The sequence below is a fragment of the Lactuca virosa genome, chromosome 8, assembly GCF_052849685.1.
Source record: "Lactuca virosa cultivar CGN04683 chromosome 8, Lactuca_virosa_CGN04683_v6, whole genome shotgun sequence".
Lineage (NCBI taxonomy): Eukaryota > Viridiplantae > Streptophyta > Magnoliopsida > Asterales > Asteraceae > Lactuca > Lactuca virosa.
The window spans coordinates 63,868,702-63,883,795 of NC_136433.1; the positions used below are offsets into that span (position 1 = coordinate 63,868,702).

The 15,094-nt window shown below is 32.6% G+C and overlaps 1 long non-coding RNA gene across 2 annotated transcripts; it reads left to right on the forward strand.

Annotated features, from left to right (window-relative positions):
* Window positions 1-13,466: 13,466 nt before the first annotated feature.
* On the forward strand, window positions 13,467-14,751 carry LOC145129077 (uncharacterized). 2 transcript variants are annotated; one of them, XR_013717287.1, is made up of 3 exons: window positions 13,536-13,738; window positions 13,836-13,966; window positions 14,433-14,751. It is a non-coding gene; the product is annotated as an uncharacterized LOC145129077 (long non-coding RNA). The 2 variants fall into 2 exon arrangements; XR_013717286.1 differs by having other exon boundaries at window positions 13,467-13,966.
* Window positions 14,752-15,094: the final 343 nt, after the last annotated feature.

The window sequence follows — 15,094 nt, forward strand, 5'->3', positions numbered from 1 at the left end:
ATCTTACGACCATGGATGGAAGCAGGGCCGTCTCAACCAGTTTGGGGGCTCTAAGCGAACCAAAAAGTTGGGGCCCTTTAATAAATCGTTCCAATATCCAAAATCCAAAGTTGATTCCAATATCCAATATCTAAAGTCCAAACCTAATTCAAAAATACAACTTGTCACAGTCAAACTTAAAAAAATTAAGCCATATTAACCCTAATAGACAGTCTAATCGAAAAAGAAGTTATCAGTTATTAGTTATGGAATATGGAGAAATAAAGAATCAGAGGAAGAACATACCATTTCAGATTCAAGAATGGACTGATGTAGAATCGATTTTTAAGCAGTCAGGATTCAAAAAACGTTTTTTTTTTATTTTTGATCAAATCAAGATTCAAGAATCGATTATTTTTCAGACTTCAAAGCCAGGAAGAAGAAGAAAATCGAGAACACAGAAGAAGAACAGTCGTTTAGAATTTAATGTGCGTGTCTGCGAATGGAGAATCGGAAATCGTCATCCGTCCCTTAACTAATCGACATTTGGTTTAAGGTTAAGTGGGCCCCTTAGGATTGGGGGCCCTAAGGCTGGAGGGAGTGGCCTCGTCACCCCTCTCGCCAAGAGTAGGGATGCAAACGGATCAGGTATTCCCCGCTACCCGTCGGGACCCGACCCGAACGGATCGGGGATTCCCCGCCTTAGCGGGTAACAGATCGGGGATGGGTATTAGATATCTTACCCGAAACGGGGATGGGACGGGGACGGGTATTGTACTATCCGCCCCGTTTAAAACCCGATATATATATATATATTCGAAATAAGTTTCGATTTTATTAATTATTTTTTAATAGTTTTCAATTTACAAGAAAGAGAATAATGATTATGTCTCTTAGTAAATTGTGAAGAGTCGTGCTTAGTAAACTGTGAGCCATTTCTAAGTATTTAATAGATTTTAATTACAACAGATATAATACTGAATTTATGTACTGGATTTTGAGTATTTGTTATTTGCGACTAAATTGATTTACAATTTATATGTAAAGCTATCTGTACTCGATTTTTTTTTGCGACATATATGTAGTCGATTTGTTCAAAAAACAGATTTGCAATGGATTTTTATTTGCAATCGATATCTTCTTATTTTTCTTTGCACTTCACTGACTCGATTTATCTTAGCGTATATGTGAATCTGTAATGTCTATGTATTCTACTGCATCGATTCCATATGTATTCAAAGAATCTATTTGTAATCGATTTCTCTGGTATCTTTCTGCTATGATACTTTGGACGTGTATACTATCATGAGCTTGCTAATGATTTATATGACTGTATCATGTGTATTTTTAATTACCTGCTATGATTATGAACTTGCTGCGTTTTAATTTCCTTTCCCCTGCTTATGTAGTTTGCTTCATGTGTTCTTGTAGTGAGACAAGATCAAATTCAACAACCCATGGAGCCAAATTGTGAGGCTATCAGGCTGCTGGAAGTACTAATGTTGGGGCTGTTGAATATCAAATATATATTTTTTTTAACAAGATTACAGTAAACTTGTCAATTTGTTTTAGTTTCCTATCAAAATTTTAGAATATCGTGATCAACCTTTTTGTATTTTGTAGTCTTTTGAGAATGAAAGATAAAAATTTGAACTTTTTAGTTATTGTTTATAATTTTTATATTTTTAGATTAAGAAAAAATGAATTTTAGTTTTTAAATGGGTATCCATTGGGTTCCCCGAATCCGACGGGGATTTTTTTACCCGACTCCATTGGGGATTTGGCGGGGCGGGGACGGGGACGGATGTGGGGATCGGAGGTTGGGTACGGGGACGGGGATTGCAGTCTCCGCCAATATCCGTCCCCGCTTGCATCCCTAGCCAAGAGCCTCGTCAAGAGATCTACACCACTCCTCAATATTCGCTATGAAGCTCGTTAGCAGGAGTTCGCCAAGGGTCTAGCGAGAGAAGAGAGAAAGAAATGGAACAATATGATTGGCAAATGGGTTTTTTTCCATGAAATTGAAATTTACAGGTTAATAAAAAAGAGAAATATTATCAATTTGTTCCTCAGTAGCAAATGAGGAAGATGACACAGATTTCACAATTTGGCAGTTTTGGTCCCTCGATTTTAGCTTTATGACAGATTCGACTCCAACTTACAACTTCTTTTACAACATAAATTTCTAGAATTGGGAAAAAAATCTCCTACAAAATTTTATTGTAACTTTTTTAATTTAATATGAAATGTTGTGTTCTAAAAAATATAATTTATTTGATATTAATTGTTTGTGGTTTAAAAAAATTATTTAAAAAAATATAATTTAATTAATTTTGAAAAAAAAATGGTGTGTTAGGAGTGTTACCACTCTTTATAAAATGCTAAGATTTAGATGTTAAGACAAAAAGATGATGTGGCAGGCAAAAAAGTGATATGAGCTAGGAGTGTTACCATTCCCTCTAATCTAATCATTAATTTCAATGAATGTAGAGTCGGCCCTGGATGGAAATTGCAGACAGTTACTGAAACCAAAGGTACAAGTTTGCTTGACTTCTGATTTCATATATTCGTTTGACTTGCAGAAGTGTTCTATATCGACTGCTGAAATTATGTGTATCAAACACTGCACATGTTATTCATCTTCCCTTTTCATTCTGTGTATCCGATTTTCAATTGTGTTGGAAATTAGGGCAAGCTATAATTAACTTATTGCTATTTTACTCATATTGATACATTCACAAACTGTTCTATACGATGCATCAATATTTAATTTTTGAGTTGGATTTAAGTTGTAGTTGTCGGTTTATTCGGTTTATGTTGTTGTGTTACTATGAAAATCAGTGTAGATGAGTAAGAGGTCCTAGCTATGTGCTTTTATTTTGCCACAATTTTTGGTGGGTAATGGCTAGACCGTTGGTCTTGATTATTGGAATGGTAGGGTTTTGTGTTTTCTAGAGTTTCTGGTGATAATAAGTTGTAGTATTGTAAGGTTGTTGTCTCTTGTAACCTAGAAAATACTTGTTCTGAAAACTGTTGAGTTTGCATGTGTTGTTTGGTTTGTTATCAGAAGTAAATTTAGTTATGTGGAATTGACTGTGTGATGATTAGCTTTTATTGTGTTATAGGGATATGTGTCTTATTAAAGATTAAACTGTAATTAAACATGCCATGAATTGTAAGTACTTTGTGAAATTGTATTAAGAATGATTTTTACACAATTTAAGATGTTAAGACTTAAAAAAGGATTAAAGGTATCTAGATGCACTGAATGATCTGATGTATGAAACATTGAAACCAAATTTCTGCATTTTTTCCTTTCTTGAAGACTTGAACTAGTTTTATATGATCACATATGTAAAAGATTCATCCCTGTACTGTATATCAAGAACCCAATTGATACCATTTTCTCTTTAACAATTATGTTTGCATTTCATAGCATGAATTCATAAAGTACAACTGTGTTTGCACATTTGTTTTGTTTTTGACCATTATACCCTTTTTATGTATCCTCTGCTTTTTAGGTCTCGTATGTGATTTGAGTTCCCTTTCCATGTTGTTATTAATGTTTGTTTCTCATATCTAGCTTTATCACATGGGGTAACACTTGTTATAATTTATTTTAGGCGGAATATCATATATACCCTTGCTAAATATCTAAATATCGTATTTGCCCGACCTAAATTTTAAATATCGTATTTGCCCTTCTTAATGTTTTTTAATATCATATATACCCAAATCTATTTTTTTTTTATCATTTTTATTGATTTATAATCATTTTTACCATTTTAAAATCATTAAAACTAAAAAAACAACTAAATTGACGATAATACCCTTTCTTTACAAATCAGCACAGGAGGTTTTCTGGTCGTCTTCCTCATGTCATCTTCCTCTCTGTCAAAAACCATCCTTAGCGTTACCCTCTATTTCATTATCAGTCAAGATTTTAACTTCATTTTCCCATGGTATTGATGCCTTTCTGTGACACCAATCAAGAAACAAGATTTAGATCATGCACATTCATTTGGGCATATCCTTTTGATTTGCCTGCAATATTGGAACAGTTGCATGCCACAAGTGGAACAACTAATTGATCTTCCCGACGTACTGAAGATGTAAAAAAAGAACAGAAAGTTTGGAAATGAAAAGAGAAATAATTGTGTAACAAAATTTAGAAAGGAGATGTTATACTTACGCTCCAAGTAGGAAATGCCAAACTTCTAACCTGATACTTGCATCCACTCCCAACAAATCAATTATGAGAAATTAAATATTAAATTGAAATGCAATGCTGTGAAATCTAAAATTTAAGCAAGGAATAGGAACATGCATACCCCACTGCGAACTTTTTTCATAAATTTTACACCAAGTTTTTCTTCTGGTGTGAACAGATTTCTCCACTGTTGAGGAGTGAGTGCGTGTTTTCTTTTCCTACGTGACCATGGTGATTTCAAGTGCCCCCTGCTGTGTTGTAGTTGATTAATATATCGATTTTCAGACCCTGTTGTGTTTATCTACAAGTAATGTGTGAGGAGACTAAATCGATCGTGAGGAAGACGACAACTGAGAGGAAGATGACTCAAGGAAGACGACCATAAAACCTCGCCTGAATTAAACCTCATGTGAATTAAACGTGGAAGGGTATTATCGTCAATTTAGTTGTTTTTTTAGTTTTATTGATTCTAAAATGGTAAAAATGATTATAAATCAATCAAAATCATCAAAAAAATAGATTTGGGTATATATGATATTAAAATACATTAAGAAGGGCAAATACGATATTTAAAGTTTAGGTCGGACAAATACGATATTTAGATGTTTAGGAAGGGCATATATGAAATTCTGCCTATTTTAAATCAACCATTGCAGATATTTTTTAACCAACAAGATACCGTATGGTTGCATTTTGAGCGTTCTTAAACAATCTTGTTAGGCCCAAAACTACTCATTTGTTTAATATTTATGTACAAAAAATGTTTCTATATTAAAATAAATTAATTTAATCAAATTAGAAAAATAAAATAAAATAATGGAGTGCTATGAGTGTTACCACTTCCTACCAAATGCTAAGATTATATACTAAATGGTCAAAAATGAGGTGACATTCCAAAATCTGACATGGTAAGGTGTTAGGAGTGTTACTACTCCCTTTAGCTTTAGAATCCACTTTATGTGATCTTCAAACTACCCAGAAAAAGTCAACAAACCGTTGGAATCTATTAAAGCCCAATACTTGTGGGGTGGTGATCAGGGCCGGTCTTGAGGAATTAAATATCGTCAAAGGCTCTAGACGAACCAGGAAAAAAGGCTCTTATCTTTATTATAAGTTTTTGTTTTTAAATAAAAATATATAATAAAACAAATTGGGCCTTGTGCAATTGTCCACTTCCCCCCTAACGTCCTCATGGTTGTGAGGAAATGAGAGAAATATTTGTTGGGTCAAATGGGATATTGCTATGGCTCCTAAAGATAAATGTGTGATTGGAATTGAAACATTAAAGGCCTTTCATGATTTTTCAATTTATTATTATTATTTACAAAAGTGGCGTTGGAGATTTGTAAACAATGGTAATGTTTTATGTGTTAAGTGCATCAAGGCAATCCTGGTCGGAATGGAGGGTTTTGCCCTTTTATGGAAAGTGTGAAGACAAATGGAGTTTGGTCTCAAATTATTGGTTATATAAATCAACTTCATGATAGAGATATGGTGTTTCATTCGACTCTTAAAAATGGAGTGGAGATGGGGTTATGAATTTGTTTTGGAAATATATTTGGATTTGGATAATCGTTGTTGTTGAACATATTTCAAAGAATTTTTTTACCAAAAAGGTGACCAAAATTGTACTGTTATAGATCATTCGAGAACGAGTGGTTAGCTTTGGAGGCAACGATGGGATATCAGAGGATGGAAGGTCAACAACTCACAATTTTATCTAAATTTGAAGGGTCGATTGTATTAAGTGCTATGCAAGATTCATGGTGTTGGGACTAGGCGGTATCAATGTTTTCATAATTGGTACAATTAAAAAAAATATATCAATGATCTTATTTTTGGGAGATGGTGGTGCAACTATGAGATGGTGAATGTTTGCAAGGAAAGTTAACATTTTTATATGGTGATTTTTACTAAATCTTTCCCTATTGTAGTTAACTTAGCCAATAAAGGATTTGACTTTCATTCCCTATTATATTTTATATACTAGGTTATAACTCGTGTACTATACGGTTCACAAAGTAAAATAATATAGAAATTTTAAAAATTATAATCATTGATTTGCAAAAAAGTAATTATTATATAAAATTTGAAGGTTTGTCCTAGACTGTATATTATTATTTAAAATTAATATGTAAATATAAGCAATGTTAAATCTAGATTAATGATATATGAATAATTAATATACAAAATTCCTTATGCTCTTCACTTATATTTCATTTTTTCCTACTCATCAACTTAAAAGTCACACTATATTCCTATTATTTCAAAACATCTTAATTAATTTGTGAATCCTTAACTTTCAAATTATACTACTTAAGGGACAAAAGAAAGAAATAAAATCCATTTTTGAGTAAGTCATCTATGCACAAATCAACTTATTTAATATGAAAGTTCGACTATAGCAATCTAATTAGAAATAAGATAAATTCTCTCACTAAAGTCATGAAAATACTCTTTTGTGGATGCTAGAACGTTAAGGAGGGAAAACATTTCAGATTATATAATATTTGTCATCACCATACAAAATCTTCCAAAACTGTCCATTTTAATTGGACTATAACAAATAAAAATAAAAATAAAAAATTACAACAAAGATACCAAATTCTGTACCAATATGAGATATTTGCTAGTATTGTACTTGTTTCTCCATAACCATGCCATTAAAAAAGAATACCCACAAAACGTCACTACCTATTATCCACCAACCAACTATCACACGTTCAGGCCTTCTAATAGTCTTGTACAACATCGAGGTTTCTGATGCTTCTTTCTATATTGCTTCAAATGCAACATAATACAAATCATATGAATACAATTTTCTATTTTTATTATAATATTTCCAATAATATCTTAAAGACCTTTGAGTCATACATTTTGTCAAACCCAAACTTATTAGTTTAAAGTATAATTAGAAGCAACTATACCAAATGGCCAAAAATGTAATTTACTCTAAAGTAAAATTATAAGCAATTTAAAAAAAAAAAAAAAAAAGAGATGATCTTTTATAAATGGCATTCGGTAAAATTGTATCCTTAATATACATCAACATGTATAGAAATTGGTCTTCGTGGTTAGAGTCTGAATATTATTAGTCACCTCTCAATCTCAAGATCTCATTGGTAGTTCTCAATCTACAATATCGCATATGCACCAACAAATAATATGTGAAAAAAGATAAGCAATATTTACATGTTGAGGGCATGATGGAAAATAAGGCTAAATTAACAATGTACTTTGAACATACAATGTTATTTGTTATTTTAGCCTTATCTTGTGAATTAAAATAAAATTTCTTGTTTTAACTCTAAAATATAGCAACCTGTAAGGAACATGAATATGTTTTTGAAATATGCACACCCATTAACAACCGGTTGAGAAACCTGATGAGTTTGTTTGGTTGATGAAATGTGTCACATGTGTTTGTATACAATGACGAAGCTTGGGTGGGCACCAAGCATAAAACTAATATAATAATAATTTTAAAAAATAAATAAAAATATTAAAGATTAAAAAGGTATTATGGTTATTTTTCAGAACATGGACCAACAATAATAAATACCCCATAATAAGGACTGAAACTACAAAAATATATTTTTTGAAACCAAAATTAAAATAATAAAATAAAATCAACGACCAAATATGTAAGTAACTCTAAAAAGAATGATATTATGCACAAAAACTTCTTCACTCAAGACTAATATTACCTCCAATAGATCATTACTATAACACGAAAGCACGTCAACCTTATCTTCTTACAAGAGGGACTTCATCCGGGGCGAACGCAGGATTTAACAGTAGGGGTTGCACGTGAAATTTAGGGGTTGCACGGTACTATAAAAAATAAAAATTTCAAAAATTTTTGAAAAATTTTCCACTGCGGCCGGAAAAGTTAGGGGTTGCCGGTGCCACCGTGGACCGCCCCTAGGTCCGCCCTGACTTCATCACCCGTAAAGATTGAAGTTTTCTGATCGTGTTAACAATAAGAAACTGACATATTTCTCCAACTCATCCCTATTCTAATAAATAAATAGTTTTAATCTTTTTTTGACAAGTGTCACTCTAATACAACTTCTCATTAATATTATGTCATGTGTCATGTAAATATATTAGGCAACTCATTTTAAAATTCAAATTTATATTTTCTAATTATATGTTAAATTTAAAGTTATAATAACTTTAAAATTTTGATATATCTATTAATTAATAATTTATTTAAAATGACTTATTTAAAATAATTGATTAATAATTATAAGTTTTTATTATAAAAATTTAATTAATTTTATAACCGTGGTTCCCACGGGTTATAAACTAGTTTTTAAATATACAAAATAAAGAAATGGCAATTAAGGTTGTTCATGGATGGCTAACCAAAAATATCAATTTATTAATATTTTGAACCTAAAGCCAATAATCTAGTTAACCAGTTCTTGGTTTTTTCAGTGGATTGTTGATGAGGTTAACCATCTAACCATTCTCTAATTAATAAATGTATTTCGAAATGAACATTATAAGACGGTTTAACAAAAAGCAACAACTGTTTCGAAGGAATGTTGGCAGATATTCAAATCTGATAAAATATTAAAATTTAATGACTCGTAAGAAAATAGGCTTTGAAGTAAAAAATTTCTTATTCTATTCCATAATTTTTTTTCGTATTGTTGCTGAGTTTTTAGTTAGCTTTAAATTGTCATATTTACTTCGTTGTGAGTCTACTTAGGCTGTTTTTTTTAGAAAAAAAAATTGTAGTTCACTCTTTAGAAATAGTTATAGACTCCACAAACACCTTATTTGCATATCTATTGAGTCACTTACAACCATCCAAAAATGAGATATCGGTTTTGTTTTGTTTTGTTTCTGTTACAACATTGTTGCTGAATTTTTAGTTAACTTTAAACTGTCATATCTGCTTCGTTATAACTCCGTTCGGGCTGATTTTTTTTTTTAAAATTATAGGCCACTGTTTGGCAATAGTTACAGACTACAGAAACACTTTATTTGCATGTGTATTGAGTCACTTACAGCCCTCCAAAAATGAGATATCAGTTCTGTTTTGTTTCTATTACAACATTGTTGCTGAATTTTTTTAGCTTTAAACTGTCATATTTGCTTCGTTATAAATCCTTTCGGGCTGATTTTTTTTTAAATGTAGTTCACAGTTTGACAATAGTTATAGACTCCAGAAACATCTTATTTGGATATGTACTGAGTCATTTACAACCCTCAGAATATGTATTGAGTCATGTATTAAGTCATTTACAACACTCCAAAATGATATACAATTTTTTTATAAAACTTATTGATAGATCGTTCTTTTGCACGAGATGTGGTAACCCCCTACGAGTGAAGATTTTATAACTTGTCAAACAACGGTCTCCCTTCTTGTTATTAGCAAATATTCGGGGTTACAACATTTTTTTTCTTTTGTTCAAAAATTTCGGTTTCCGGGTCTTTCCGGGTGTAATACATGAATCCGGTTCCAATTATCAATTTCCGTTTCCAACCGATTTCATACCCACTATACCCGATTGATACCCGGAATCGAACCGGAACCGGTTACAGTATACCGGTCTGGTTGTTGGTTCTTATAATCCGTGAATTTCGGGTTCCGGGCTTTCCAGGTCCAGGTAAACCGGTTCGGTTTTAAACCCATTTTCATCCCTAGCAAGTAGATAGCTAATACGTGTATAAAATTAAAATGCATTGCTAGTACCAGTAAAAAATATAAGACAAAACTGCAAAAATGGTCCCTGTGGTATGCATTTTTTCTGAGGTTTGGTCCAAACCTCGACTTTTTTGGATTGATGGTCCTTTTGGCCTAGTTTCGATGCATATTTGGTCCCTCAGTAAACTAAAATGACTGTAATGCCCCTCATGTATTTATTTTTCATTTTTCTTTTCATGTTTTTTAATTTAATATATATATTTATCTATTTTAATAATTAATAAATAAAAAAGGGCATTCTCTCTCTCTCTCTCTCTCTCTCTCTCTCTCTCTCTCTCTCTCCCCTGGCAGAAACCCAGATCAAGAACTAGTTTTTGGTTCACACACACTTCTTGTCTTCTTGCACAATTGCTTTCGATTTTCTAGTTTTTTTAACTACATGTTTGTATGATTTCAATCAATTAAATATTCAGGTAACATTGAATGAGTTGGTAACAGAAGTCATTGAAAATGAAATCGTGAAACATTGTTTTTGAGAATTATAGATGAAAGGGATTTCTTCAGTTCTTAGTTTACATACACCCATATATGAAATAATTTGGGTCCATTCACACATGATTTTCCAGAGTAAAAACCAAAGGTCATAGATGTATCCTAGGACATGAACATGAAGATCGATTCATCTTACTGTTCAGCAGCCTCCCCTGTAACCAGTCACAAATTCACCACCGTCTACCATTTTCGATGAATTGAAACCATCCATCTCCCTCTATGCCTACCCCTAATCTTCCTTTGAAATCGATTCAGGCTTGTAAATCAAAAATATGAAGAACAACGGTTTGAAATTGTAGGTGAGGTTTTAGAGAAAACGAAAATGGTACAGACCCCGATTCCGATTGTCGGATTTCAAATCAAACATTGCCATCGTGTTCCCCTTAATGTTGAAGTCGAGTGCAATCCGGAGAAAATCGAGACCCACAAAAGGGAGAAAATTGAAGCAAGCAGAATTAATCACACGATAACAATGGTCGGAGTTCGATCAAAATCGTGGTGGGTGGGATGAGGGGCATCGATTCCGGTGTCTGCAATCACCCTCTTCGTCATTTGCCTTAGATTTTATGGTGAAATTGGTCACTCTATCATCTTCTTGAAAATCCCAATTTGGGTTTGAATCAATCCTTCCTAAAAATCCCAATCTATGTAGAGAAGTAACTGCTGTCTTTCAATTTCATCCACCTCCATACCTAGCTTTCATACCTTGAAATCAATCCAACTATATATTTTATACAAAGAGAAATTAGTGCAGTTTTAGAGAAAGAAAGTAGTGGTATATTTAGAGATACAAGTTTTTGTATGTATATGAGCAGAAGCATGCCAAAAATTATCAGAAATGAAGCTCTGTTTAAAGCTTATCTTTACCAGCAACTTCTTACAAAGCAAAGCCTGAGAGGTTCCATCAGAGGGAAGGAAAGTTGAATCAAGAAGAACATTAGAAAAAGAAAGGTAGGAATAACATCTGTTATTCTCCTTCATGTTTTGCGAGAGAGAGAGAGAGAGAGAGAGAGAGAGAGAGAGAGAGAGAGAGAGAGAGAGATGACCCTTTCAGTTTTTAATTATTAAAATGAATAAGTAATTATTAAAACTTAAAAAAATGAATTTAGAAATAGAAAATAAATACCCAAGGGTATTAAAGTCATTTCAATTTACCGAGGGACCAAATCCGCAATGAAACTAGCTCAAAAGGACCACAAAGCTAAAAAAGTCGTGGTTTGGACTAAAACCCCAAAAAAATGCATACCACAGGGACCATTTTTGCAATTTTGTCAAAATATAAATTTGTTGCTGTTAGGATAAAAAAAAAGTAAGTTACATTTTTGGTCCTTGAGTTTAATTAGTTTTGTAGTTTTGATCCCAAAAGTTTAGTATAGCAATTTTAGTCCCTTTTTAAGATTCAACACTTTTGGTCCCTGTAAAATGACTATGTTGTCCTATGATGTTTTTTTTATGAATAATTTGTTATTTATTTCATTTTTTTATTGTTATTAGATTTAGGTGTCACCACCATCCTATAACCTCGACCTTACGACAATCTTTTTACTTGTAATAGGATCAAAATATTTTAAAAGCTTTGAAATAATAACCAAAATTACACGATAACTATTTTTTAGACCAAAACTACAAAGATCAATTAAATTCAAGGTCCAAAATTATAATTTACTCTACCAAATAATGTTGATATTACTCGCAATTTCAAATTTAAAGTACCAAAGATCAATAAAAATATGAAAATGTTGATATTTTTTCAGTTGCTTGCTAAAGATTTAAGTATACACAAATATAATCATACCTTCATTAATACATAAGCAAACAGAAATAAAATCATAGATTCCTAATTGTGCACCTCATAACAAATGCAATCATAAAGTACCTCTTAAATATTAAGATCTTTTTGAACTTGCAAACCAAAATGTTAGAATCAAAATTTCCATATTATTAACCTAAATACAATTGGTATGCATTTTATACTAGGGTTAATGAACTAGAAAGGCAACGAACTTTGGTCATTGTTCACATTAAGGTAACCATGTTTTTTTCGTACACATTTGATCATTGAACTTGTTTGACATGTTCAAAATAAGGTAATATGACTGGTAATTAGCGGCAACATTACCCTATTATGAATAGGTCAAACAAGTTTACTAGTCAAATGTGTACGAAAAAAACATGGTTATCTAAATATGGACAAAAATCAAAGTTCCTTACCCATTTTGGTAATATTTGGTTCTTTATGTTAAATACAAGTAGTCATAAGATCCATTGATGTGACATGAAATTGGGTTGTCCAGTCTTGTGTGTGAGGAGATGGTCAGGTCTTGGGCCAACCCAGTTTAGGCCCAACTAGTTAGGGGCTAAGTTGTATATGCTTAAAGGGTTAGGTTGTATGTGTTGTAAAGACTTAGCAACACAACCTAGCCCATGACTAGTTGAGACTGAACTGAGTTAGACCAAGCCTAACTTAATTGTTCATTGACTGTCAGAGCCTGATCCCAGGGTACAGTCCCTAAAACGGTTCTTGTCCAATATTACCAAAACGGATAAAAAACTTTGGTTTTTGTCCATATTTAGGTAAGCATGTTTTTTCATACACGTTTGACCAATAAACTTGTTTGACCTGTTCATAATTGGGTAATATTATCGTAATTACCAGTCATATTACCCTATTTTGAACAGGGCAAATAAGTTCAATGGTCAAATAAACGAAAAAAACATGGTTACCTAAATGTGGACAAAGACCAAAGTTCGTTACCTTTTTAGGTCGTTGACCCTTTATACTAAATGTGAAAACGAAATGGTCACTAACAATAGGAGTCGTCACTAAATGATTTAGTGACCAAACTTTAGGTCGTCACTTTTCGTCGCTATAGGTCCGTCACAAAAATTGATTAGTGACCAAATTATAAAACCGGTAACTAAATAGTGATTAAAGTATTCTTTCCACTAATCTATGACAACCTTTTTCGTCACTAAATGTTGTCACTACTAAATAACAGTCGTCACTACTAGATGGAGGCCTTGTTTGTTTACATCTTAATTGAAAAATTAAGAGGTAGATATAGATTGTTTGGTATCCTCTTATTTTTTTGGCTCTTAATTTTTTTAAACCCTCTTAATATTTCAGATATGGAAACGGAGTCTGAAAAAAATAAGAGACGCTTGTTCCTTTTTTACCCACCGTTCCTTCTATTCACGTATAGACCTCCACCTAGACCTTCTTCTCTCAATCATGCGCACCTTCCGCCTCCACCATCTGCCTTCCGTTCCGGTCACCGCCACGAGCCCCCTGTACCTCCAGCTCCGTCAAAACTCGGAGACAACATCATCAGGTAAGGTTTTTTTAAATCAATTTTATGAAATCGATTTAAGAACTCTGTTTCTTTCTCCCTTCGTCGACGACACCACACCCATAACACCCTCCCACAGTCGCTGCCTCTTCCACCATAGCTATTTCTGCTTCCGTCTTCCCCACTGCCACCGCCCTGGAGCAATCGATTTCATGGTTTGATGTCTGGAGCAATCGATTTCGAGGTTTGGCATTTGCAATCAATTTCAAGGTTTGACCTTCGATTCTCTATAAATCAGATGCTTTGATTCAAATTCTGATATCTAGCGTTGTTGATTATATGAATAACATCATGATTTTGATTTTGGATTCGAAGTTTATGATATTTTTGGGGTTTCATGGACAGAATTGATTATGTGATTTTCAGAAATCAAAATTTTGAAAATCGATTTTATATATTCGACTTGTTGATTTTCTGAAATCAAGATTTTGAAAATCAATTTTATTTGTGAAATACAACCTGATGTAAGCTTGAAAAACGATTTGTGGCCTTTGTGGTTGAACTAGTTCTTGGTTATCCATATATGTCTTTGAAGTTGTAAACAACCTGATGTAAACACATGTGCCTTGATTATGTTAGTTCTTGGTACAAGTTAATGGATAAGAGTCGTGATAGATTTTTGGAGGTTGTCCCCGATTACGAGATCCCGAACTGAAATTATATTTCTTTGATCTAGTTGAATTTGATTTGGAAGGTTACTAGAACATTGTGTTGAAAAGAATGGTGAACCAACATTAGTGGTGGCTGCAGAAAGGGAGAGGCTTCAAAGGAGTATCAATTTGCTGCAGGAATCAAAAGAAATAATCAAACAGGGATGGATGGTTTTTCAACTATAAAGGGATTTTTTTTAATAATTTTCTGCATTAAAAGTGTAAAAGCTGTATTTTGATTTTGTAACAGATTATTTCTTGTTTCATCTTCGTAATTTGGAATTTTAGGTGAATTTGTATTTAAAAGCTGTGAACAGTGGATTAAAAGTTGTGATTTCCTTCAAACCTTTTGTGCTTTTATTAATATTTATTATTATTTTTAAACAAAAGAGTAAAACGGTCATTTTCAACTTTCAGCACAACAATTCAGATGTTCCAACCAAACAACATTTTAAAATTCAGATCTTAAAAATTCAGACCCTCTTAGAAATTCAGATGTCTTAAAAATTCAGATCCTACCAAACAGCCTTCATGGATCCATAAACTCAAGCTTTGTAAGAGGCCCGTAGATCCCATCACTTCCATAAATGAATGATAATAAATCAAGATTTGTTTTGTGTTCAATGATATAAAGTAAGTTATAAAATTAAATACAGTTTCCGATCATTCCTCCCTCTGCCACCATGCC